Here is an 11318-nt window from a genome sequence, read left to right on the forward strand (position 1 = left end):
CCCTTTTGGCCTTTGTGTTAGTTTAAATCCAACTTAATTTAAACGTTTAATCTGAACTCACTGCATAACGACGTTTTTGAGCGTTTCCGTCGCGTCGCGTATAGATTATTTTTTACTGCGTTGCGTTTTAAAGGGATAGTTCGTCCAAAAATGAACATTCGGTTGCACTTTATTAAAAGTATTACTATTACAGTAGGCTACGTGCACTTATGTGTATTTACAGCGTACTTGCCTAAGAAAGTACTGGGTAAATAAGGTTAGGTTTATAGGTTCAGGCCATGGTTAGTAGGCTACAGTTATTACCAGTCTGTGGTTATTTGATTGGACAGTTGTTGCAACTACTATAATATGTTGCTTCCTGTATAAAGCCTGGGCTGAGTAATATTACCCAAATAGTAAAACATCTCAATTCATGCATAATTGTAGTGTATCTCTGGCTTGGGCTCTTGATTTAGACTGCTGTTAGATGACAGATTCTTCAGTCTGAAGAGAGAGAGGATCTACAGTCTGCAGACACACGAGATGGACTGGTATGGAGAAATGTAGACTAGTAGAAATACTGTACAGTACTGAATAATCCTTGTATAACCCACTCTTCACTAAAATACTGTTTAATGGCCACACACAAACAAACAAATGAGTTGGGTGAATCTCACAAAAGCCCTAATCGTATGTCATACAAATGTATTATATTTTCCATGAAGAATTTTTTATTCTTTTAAGTTCATTTGATTATTTTCAGCACATTTTTTTTTCCACAAATTATTATTTTCATGTGTTCTGACATTTTAATTTAACTATTCACATTTTTTAATTGATTATTTTCTTTACTGTAATACAGTTTATTTGTATATATTATCAAACTGTATTATATTACTGTGATAAATACTGTGATAATACAATTTAACAATCACTTTTTGGCATTAAAGTAATGAGTATAAGAATCTCATAAATTTTGTTTTTTGACACTTTTACTAAAATGCTTGCATCATTAAATATTAAATAGCAATAAATAAATGCATCTGAACTATAAAGAATAATTGTAAACTATCAGCTGTCAATGTTTTGTGATCAAATGATTTATTATTTTTGTATTGTGATGTATCAGCAACCTGGCAAAAACTCCAAATCTAAAGAAAATGCAGATGCACAAGTGCTTCCGTCAGTCATTCCAGCCCCAGAAACTGTAGCAGCCAATCAGAAGCCCTCTACAGTCTCGGAACAAGTGGACAACTTAGTTATACTTGATCAAAACGGACATCCTATTCAGTATGAGCGGGTGGTAAGGACATTGCACTATGATCCATCACCATAAACTACAGGCTATTACTCACACTAGAAGACGTGTATTACCCATGTACTTGACTCGTTCACCAGATATACCAAAATGTTCAAATATGAGCTTGACCTTATGTATTCCACCCATTAAGTCATTTTGAACGATATATTTATGACAGTTTTTCCCCACCTCAAAGACAGATGCATTTTTTCAGGTGATCGTGAAAGGGGAGAATGGACAGTTGTCCCATCTGTGTCTATAGGGGCCTTCAGATGTTACTACCTCACGGTCAGCTGTTGAAAGTAGCAAACTCATCTGGTAATGAATTATGTTTTTTATTATTAAATATATTACTGAGTATTGCTTTTCTAATTATATACACACACACTCTCACTAGACACTTTATTAGGTACACCTGTTCAGCTTGTCAAAAGGATATTTTACCGCTGGAAAGATGAATGTGTATTTAAATTGGATCATTTATGTATTAGAAATGTGAAATTATTTTAGTAGTTTGTGCCTTCTAGAGAAAATGTATTTTTGGCTCATGTGGATGAAAGACACTAACTCCCAGAATGCACTTGCTTCACTGCCCTACAAGGCCACTCCCAAGCCACGCCTACCGGTAACAGAGGGCAATATCGAAGAAATGATACAATTAGGCTACTACAGTGGTTCCCAATTCCAGTCCTCGTGACCCACTGCTCTGCACATTTTGTAGGTCTCTCTTATCTGACACACTCAGTTCAGTTCATGGAGTCTCTCCTAATGAGCTGATGATCTGGTTCAGGTGTGTTAAATAAGGGAGACATACAAAATGTGCAGAGCAGTGGGTCTCGAGGACTGGAATTGGGAACCACTGGGCTACTAGTTGACTCGAAACTGAAAAGACGCCGTTTTGTCGTGAGATCCCCCTATGGGCGGGTTGAAAACATGCGGATCTAGCTCTGGACAAAAAAGTCTCAGATGATGCAAAATTAAGATTTTTGCGTCATCTGAGTTTTTTTTTTTCCCGACACACAATACAGAAATCTCTCGTCTCAGGGGGACATGAGGGAGGGAAGCACGGTCTTTCGAAAATACTACCGGGTTTCTACTGATACAAAGCTTAATGCTAATCGGTGAAGTATCCCTTAATATCTAACTCTATCAACTCAATGAATTTAGGCATGTAGACATGGTCATGATCTGGTGAAGTTCAATATGAGCATCAGAATGGAGAAGAAAGGTGATTTAAGTAACTTTGAACGCGGCGTGGTTGTTGGTGCCGGACGGGCTGGTCTGAGTAATTCAGAAACTACTGATCTACTGGGATTTTCACACACAACCATCTGTAGGGTTTACAGAGAATGGTCAGAAAAAGTAAGAATATCCAGTATATCCAGTGAGCAACATAGAGCAGTTCTGTGGGTGAAAATGCCAGAGGTCAGAGGAGAATGACCAGACTGGTTCAAGCTGAAAGAAAGGCAACAGCAACTTAAATACCACTCGTTACAACCAAGGTCTGCAGAAGAGCATCTCTGAATGCATGTAATGGTGTGAGGGTATTTTCTTAGCACACTTTGGGTCCCTTAGTACCAAGTGAGCATTGTTTAAATGCCACAGCCTACCTGAGTATTGTTGCTGACCACGTCCATCCCTTTATGACCACAGTGCACCCATCTTCTGACGGATACTTCCAGCAGGATAATGCACAATGTCACAAAGCTCAAATCATCTCAGATCATCAGTTCACTACACTCAAATGTCCTCTAATAAAGTGGCTGGTGAGTGTGTGTATGTGTATGCATATATAATAGAGTAGTTAACATCTAATAATGAAGAAATTAAATAGAACTAATAAAATAAACAGAAAATAAAAAGAATAATGAAGAAAATTGGTTGCTGTCCGGTTCTGCCATTTCTTTCTGTTCTGTTAAATAGGAATCTTTGTGGAGAAAAGACAGCAGTCAATCTTCACATCCACAAAAGACAATGATGGCACCCATAGTTTATCTGCACTAGCGGCTCAGAATGTCACTGGTATTAACATTCAGAAAAAAGGGTCAGTAAACCTTGTTTGCACATCATTATATCTGTCACATTCTGTATCTAATATGAAAGATGAACTTTCCTATTGTGTTTGTTGCTTTTTATCACCATTTTTTTATTATAAACTACATGCTTTTTACAGCCGATTTGTTTTAAATGTTGAAAATCACTTATTTGAACACAGATTTTACAAGTCTTGCGCAAATATGGAGCTGGAAAATATGTACTGGATTAGTAAAAAGCATTCATATGTAAATGGAATGGGTTGACAAGCAAACTACCCAATTAAACTCCTGTTCTGGTTCAGTTTATCCCTTGCTTGAACAACAAGAAAACTGCTTCAGGCCATGCCCCATTCCTGGAGTTTAAGTGTACCTTAAATTATTGACAGTTTTACTGAAATGTCTTCTCATTTCTTTCAGTTCTCCTGATGTATTTGAGCCCCCAGTGAAGCCATTCCCACCAGCGACACCAAACTGGGCTCTAAGACTGCGTGGGTGTGAGGTTTGTCCAGTAGAAAATGGATAAATTGAGTTTTTTTTTTTTTGACAAAACTTTCACTTACAAAAATTTAAATAATAATAACTTTTAAAAAGTAGTGTAATATGCATGGAAATAGCCTAAATGCATTGTACTTTTTCTATTGTGCGTAGAGCCCTCTGTCAAACAGATCCATTTACAGCAACACATTATCTTAAAGCTGTTTAGTCATGTAGTCTATATGTTATTTTAATGAGTTTTGACTATAATTCAAAATTGGAATTTTAATGGATGTCTGTAAATTTGGGGACATCTGAATAATGCTCGTGGTAAATTGGCTCACAAAATTAGCAAATGAAACTTTAGCAGATACGATTTGTTTGAAAGAAAGAAATACTTTTAGTCAATAGGATGCATTAAAGAAATATAAAATGACAGTGAAGGCTTTCATAAAGATTAAGCAGCAACATTTTCAATTCAATTTAAACATATTTAAACAGAAGACAGTAATTTTGAATTGTAATAATATTTCACAATGTTACTGTTTTTACTATATTTTTTTATTTTAAAAAGCAGACTTGGTGAGCTTCAGAGACCTTTTAAAAAATATTATTTTTTTTAACTTATTATTTTACATTCCTGACATTATATTTCGCAACTGCGAGTTTATATCACACAGTTCTGAGAAAAAAAAAGGCAGAATTGTAAGATAATTACCCTAGTCACAATTACCCTTTTTTGATTTTTTATTCTATCGCGTAAACAAGCTTCCATACTAATGTGTCCAGATTTTTGTTCAATCAAATTGTTTCTAGAATGAGAATGCTTGCAATAGCAAGTTGCATGTCTGGATATGCCTTGTTCCTAAGCCTTGATTGAATGCTGTTGTTGCAGATGATGTAATGGTTTTACAATATGCACACAAAGTCATTTTATCTTGATCTTTAATATGGTTTTAAGGGAGCAGAGCCATTGTGATGGAAAGCCAGTTTGGTCCACGGAGGAAGGGCGTTCAACCTAAAAAAGAGCAAGAAACCAATCAAAACATACTCTACAAAGCCAAGACAGGTATTACACCCAGCTCCCTACAGAGAAAGCCCACCTGTACCATGATGTGGACACTGCAAACCTGCCTCCACTTCCAGAGCAGATCTGCTTTGCAGAGGAAGAACAAAATGAAGATGAAGAGGAAGAGACAGAGGAGCTGGACAGTGAAGCCATGCAGGATGTCACGATGGAGGATGGGGCGTCCCTACCCTCTCGACTACACCCGCTCGTGGCAGAGAAGATCTGTGAGTTGGTAGCACAAGGTCATAACCAAGTTTACACTGTCCGCAAGCAGCTCAGGTATGACTCAGATGGTTTCAAATCTCCTTTGTTTTATTTGCTGGAAAAATATTTAGTACCTGGCAGGAGGTTTGTCAGAGGAAGTGCCTGAGAGACACAGTCTGTGTTACTTTCCCACTGTCAATGGCATCAAGAACCACATCCATGAGGCTCAGAAAGCTCTTCAGCTGACGGCGGGACCACTGGCTACCTCAGATACAGAGATGTGAACAGAAAACAGGTTTGTAAAGCATTAGATTGGTGAGCACAAAACCATTTTCTGTAGTAAGCATTTATTTAGATGTTTTTGCTGTTGTGCAAAGCAGAGGCTAATAACCTGCTTCCAGAGACTTTGACCCTGACTCCTGCTACTGTGGAGGGTAACATACTGTTGAGATATTGTTTGAAATCCGACATACATTATTAAAACAATAATCTTGGAATCATTCAATACAATTTAGAGAGTAGAGGAAAGGTCCTGCCTCAAAAAGAAAGCACATACCTGTAGTCCAAGTATAAGCATGGTTTACCCTGCCACAGAATCTAGTGTACTGCTGTTATACTGACAGTGTCCCCTCAGAAGGAAGGACTCTTGGAAGAGAGAGACACTCTTTCTCCAGAGGCTGTGCAGCTCTTCAGCTCTCTCACCTCACTGCAGCCCAAGATCTTTGCACATCTCCAGGCGACCCTGTCCTGAAATGATCATTTTTTTATATGAATGCATACATTTTTTACATTTTTAATTTCTGAATAAATGTAATAAGTTTCAGGGTGATCAACTGTTCTGATAGTATAATTGAAGAAACAAGAAAAATCATTGTTTTTGTGCTAAAGTTTATAGAACATTATTTAAAAACATTTAACTTTGAACAAATGTTCTATTAACGTTAATGGAAGAATGTTCATAAAAACTTGCCTGGCTTCATTTGTGAGAATGTTCCCTGTTGCCTGGGACAAAGCTGGTTGGCAAACTTATCCTTTAAGAGTGCTCTCCTCTTGTCTGATAGGCCATCCAGATACAGCCTGCCTTGTGTCCAGTTGAAGACACTGCCCAACCAACACCCCCACCACCACCAGAAGCCCCAGAGCTGTCCAGCCCTGCACCGCCACAGCCTGTTCTGCTGAGTCCGTCCCAGTTCCTCCAGTCAAGTGGCAGTGCTGGTGAAAGCGTATCTCTGTGTGACCCCCCCGACACTGCTCGGCATGAGCCAGCTGGTGAGTGTGACCTCGCTGACTAATGCCGGAGCTGAAGGTGGCATCACACAGATCTTGTTGGAGGACGGACAGGCCATTCCAGTCCAGATAGTAAGTACATGGCACCACAGAAATAAAACTAAAAAAATCTAAATTTAACCAATTAGAATCATGAAAATAACATATAAACCTGTCGTTTGTTCTTATTGTTCAGCTTTGACTCCCTCAGCAGACGACACTTCAGTTAAATAGGAGAGTGGGACATCTATGATGTGTCAGCAGTCAGAAATACAACAACGAGAAAAGAAAACTAATGTCCATTTCTGTGACGACAGCGATTGACGATTGAGCTCTTTGACCAATGGAGGACTGACTCATTGTTTCAAGTACAGTATTATGATAACATGAACTCATGCAATATTGATTTGTATTATTATTTGTTTCCATTTCCCATTATTGCTATTTTAATTTATTACAGTGGTGACTGGGTATGTAAAAGTATGAATGAGATCAAAATTAAATATTTAAAGCTAAATGTTTTCTGTTGCATTCTATTCACTCAAAAATTTCATTTCACAACTTTTTATAAGAATATCTTATGAATAGAAGCCTAATGGATCCTTGCGGTGGACTTTTTAAAGTCCCCCTGTGGTGAAATTCAAGTTTTTAATGTTGTTTATTGTCAGGAATCAGTCAGGCTCATTCACATCCACAACACAAAGATCACACTCACCCGAATACTAATCACCTGCACCTGTCATCAATCCCAGCAATCACTGAGCACTACAAAGGAACACACCTCACCTCCAGTCCCTGTCGAACCTTGAACTAGGAAAGACCCACTAACCTGCTCTCTTTCAGACTATTGTTCCCGAACTGTTCCAGTCTGTTTCCACAGTAAATCCTTGTGATACTTACCCGTGATACTTACCTGTTTAACTCGTCCTGAGATCCCACAATCTCCTTGGTGTCCATGCTCTGTGTTCCTCGGATTGTGTTTCATGCCACATTCAAGCCTGCCGTTATCTACAAGAGAAAAGACGATCATTCATCAATGTTATTCTCACAGTATCTGTTTGTGCATCTGAACTTACCTGCTGTCCAACGAAAGCTTCATTAAAAGTTATTCTGAATCCTTCTAACCTTGTTATCTGAGTGTACATCCTGACATTTATATGTCTGTGGTGTTTTTAATATGCTTTAAGACAAACTATGTGCTAATTCATAAGTCAGCAACACTGCTGAGTGTTTTCTCATTAAAACTGCAGTGAAACACAAACTCCCTTGTAACCAATCAGATCAATGTGATTGTCAATGAGTGGATCTCTGAGCTGGTTAATTTGCATATTCACAGAGGTATACTAAATGAGGCAAAGGTGTAGAGTTACAATCAAGCTATTTTAAGGCAAGATGATTTTTTTGTTTCAAGGACAAAACAGAAGAACAGAAGAAGAAGAACAGTGTCTGTTTATGAAGTTCACATTACTGTGATAGTGTTTACCTGTGAATAGTAATTGATGTATTTTAATCATTTTCTCTGCTTACCTGTATTTATATGATCCTGTGCCTGAATTTAGAAGAGAATTATTTCATATTTATCATACATATACAAGAATGTAAGAAATTATAATATTAGCATTCCTCTGATTTAATTGGCCGAATGCTTTTACAAAAATGCTGAAGAAAGAATGCAGCCTCTGCTAATATTAAACTGTTTTACCTTGTTCTGTTCGGTCGGTTGCTTCCATTGATCCATTGATGACTTCCACAAATAATAAATTTTTCGTGAATCATGAATTTTCCATTGATCCATTGATGACTTCCACAAATAATCAACTTTTCTTGAATCATGAATTTTCCATTGATCCATTGATGACTTCCACATATAATCAGTTTTTCTTGAATCATGAATTTTCCATTGATCCATTGATGACTTCCACAAATAATCAGTTTTTCTTGAATCATGAATTTTCCATTGATCCATTGATGACTTCCACAAATAATCAGTTTTTCTTGAATCATGAATTTTCCATTGATCCATTGATGACTTCCACAAATAATCAGTTTTTCTTGAATCATGAATTTTCTTCCATTCAGGTAACTTACCGCTGATGTTGTTGTCGTTGTAACAAGACAGTGATCTTCTGCCAGGAACATCAGGTCAATCTCCTGCTGTCCAGAATCAGGTGGTTTGTCTTCGTCTGGCATCTCAGCTGAGACCTGTCCACTATGGGTGACCCTAGCAGTAGTTGTGAAGTACCAGTGGCGTAGCTCTCAGCATCACTGATGCACACAAGCCTTCACAGCACGTCAAGCTGCAAACCGTGTGAGGGACCCTAACCTTCCCTAACCTAAGCAACCGCATATCAACCAACTAGGCTACTCTCAACATCCTGACAACCACATAGCAATGCATGAAAAACCACTCAGAAGAGTCCAGCAACCGCAACGCAACACGTTAACAACCGCGCATAAAAACACATAACAGCCAATTCATGAAAAACCACTCAGAAAAGTCCAGCAACACGTTAACAACCGCGCAAAAAAAAAAACTCGGCAAACGCATGTCAACACGCAGGAAACCATCAAAACATCCCAACAACCGTGTAGCAAAACGCTAAAACCACTTAGAACAACCTATGAGCATATCAATGCTTTGACAATCACCAAAACCATCCTGACAGCCTCACAACAACAATGTGCAAAAACACCTCTAGAAAATAAAACTTAACGTTACTCATAACTATAAACTTGCTCTGTAACTATATACAGTATTTACATTCAGGTCCCGCTGTGTGATACTCCGGGCTCCATGTGACAGTGATGACTCAGTGTCTGGGCTTCTTTCTTCGGGGTTCCTCAGGCAGGGGCTCTTCACTGATGTCCACGTCGATTCGAGGAGCGAAGCTGGATGTGGAGAAGCTCTCGGTGATCCGGACACGTCCGTCGGGATGCTCCGTCTCCTCCAGTGAAGGGCGGTTGAGTGCCTCCCACAGTCGCTGCTTGATCTTCCGTCCAAGTTTAAGGCTGTAGGGACGTTGCCGACCACTGGGCGTCTTCAGCATGGGCTCCACCACCGAGCGGTAGATGTCCTGGTAGGCCTCTACGCTGTAGCCGTGGATGGAGACAGGCTCATCCTGCTGACGCACGTCCACTGAAGAGACTGAGACTGCTGGAGGGATGGCTGGACGGATGTCAGGAAGGACAGCAGCGTTCTTCAAGTAGCGTTCTTCCAAACCCGTGGGTCTTCGAGCTTTGCCAGAGATGCAGCTGTAAGTGTGATCTGACCTGACCAACTTAACAGCTGCCAGCTGTGGAAGCTCACAAGGGTCCGGACTGGAAGAGACGCCCTCCTCCACCAATCCCCTCAGGCGTGTGGGAAGAGCCCTGGTTCTTCGTGACCGACGCTGCTCCATGATAATGAATCAAGAAGTACTACAAATCACCAAGACTTACCAAATTGCAGAGTTGTGAAGAGCTTGCAGCAAGTGCGTTCAGGCTTCAAGACTTCAGAAACAGTTGTGTTGATTTTTAATCTACTGGACTGACATTGAATGTTTAGGATCATTTAAATGTAAACATGTGAAAAATGTATTTAAATACAAATAAAAAATACTGTGTGAAATAATGTATTTAAATACAAATACAGTATTTTGTATTTTGAAAATACACAAAATACATGTAAATTGGCCATCCAGTGCAGGTATAGGTCACAGTGAATGAAGAAACTACATAGGCCTGACTTTTCATTCCTAACCACATCTCTGCTCTTTCTTTCTTTCTTTCTTTCTTTCTTTCTTTCTTTCTTTCTTTCTTTCTTTCTTTCTTTCTTTCTTTCTTTCTTTCTTTCTTTCTTTCTTTCTTTCTTTCTTTTTGGCAATTACAAATAAATTTATACAAAATAGCAGCCATTTATATACTTATTTCTGGTTACAATGTAGTCTATTACTTTTTGGTTATTATTTTTTATGTACAATAAAACTATAAGCTGAAGCTTTTGTGGAGTATCATTCATCAGTGTTTCTTTTTCCACTCCAAAGTTCCCAATTATTCCTGCCCACTAAATGCTGCACGGATATTTGCTTACCCCACAAATAGGCCCATCTATGTAAACGATTTAGAAAAAGTTTCATCAATTCAAACTTTATGACTTTATGATTTTTTTAACTTTATGTTTTTATATCATCGCTATGATAAAGTGTCATATCACCCAGCCCTAACATGCAGTAATGCTTCAAACACATTTGACAAGCTAGTTGATAAAAATCAACTATTATTTATTTTATTCTTTCATGTTAACTGAAGTGAATAATGCACTATATTAACTTTAATCAACAAGTAGAACTGATCATGACATTCTCACCTTATAAAAAATCAAATAAATAAAAATCGCTGATTTATTTATTTGTTGAGCTAGTAAATGTCTGAACTAGTTGATGCACAAAATCAGTACCCTGATAAAGAGGTTGACTGGCAAAAAGTATTTTATGTATTTTGAAAATACAAAAATACTCATCTTAAATGTATTTAAAATACAAATTACATTTGATTTTTTCCCAAAGGCTTTAAAATACAAAATAGTATTTTGTATTTCAAATACATAAATACATGTATCTGAAATACTGCACATCCCTGTGTATACATACATACATACATACATACATACATACATACATACATACATACACATATATATATATATATATATATATATATATATATATATATATATATATATATATATATATATATTACTCATATTTGTGTGTATGTGGTGTTTGTTAAGGCACTGTGAGGAACTGGGTTCATGAATGAATCTGTATGTTGAAATTCATCTTTAAAGTGCACTGTAAAACTTTACTGTAAATTTACAGCGAATTTCCTACAGAATTGTACTGTATTTCCATAATACAGTATTCGGCTGTATCTTTTACAGAACAGCTGTAAATATACAGCACATTTCTGTTTTCAACCGGATAAATTCGGAATACAGTATCATACTGTAAAA

The 11318-nt window shown here is 37.8% G+C and overlaps 1 pseudogene across 1 annotated transcript; it reads left to right on the forward strand.

Moving 5' to 3' along the window:
• The first annotated feature begins 2975 nt into the window (after positions 1-2975).
• On the forward strand, positions 2976-7137 carry LOC308706107 (calcium-responsive transcription factor-like; annotated as a pseudogene). Its single transcript has 8 exons — positions 2976-3045; positions 3203-3323; positions 3733-3809; positions 4751-5342; positions 5435-5496; positions 5686-5798; positions 6124-6421; positions 6997-7137. The product of its transcript is annotated as a calcium-responsive transcription factor-like (transcript).
• Positions 7138-11318: the final 4181 nt, after the last annotated feature.

Source organism: Scardinius erythrophthalmus (assembly GCF_964197995.2).
Source record: "Scardinius erythrophthalmus genome assembly, chromosome: 17".
Taxonomy (NCBI): domain Eukaryota; kingdom Metazoa; phylum Chordata; class Actinopteri; order Cypriniformes; family Leuciscidae; genus Scardinius; species Scardinius erythrophthalmus.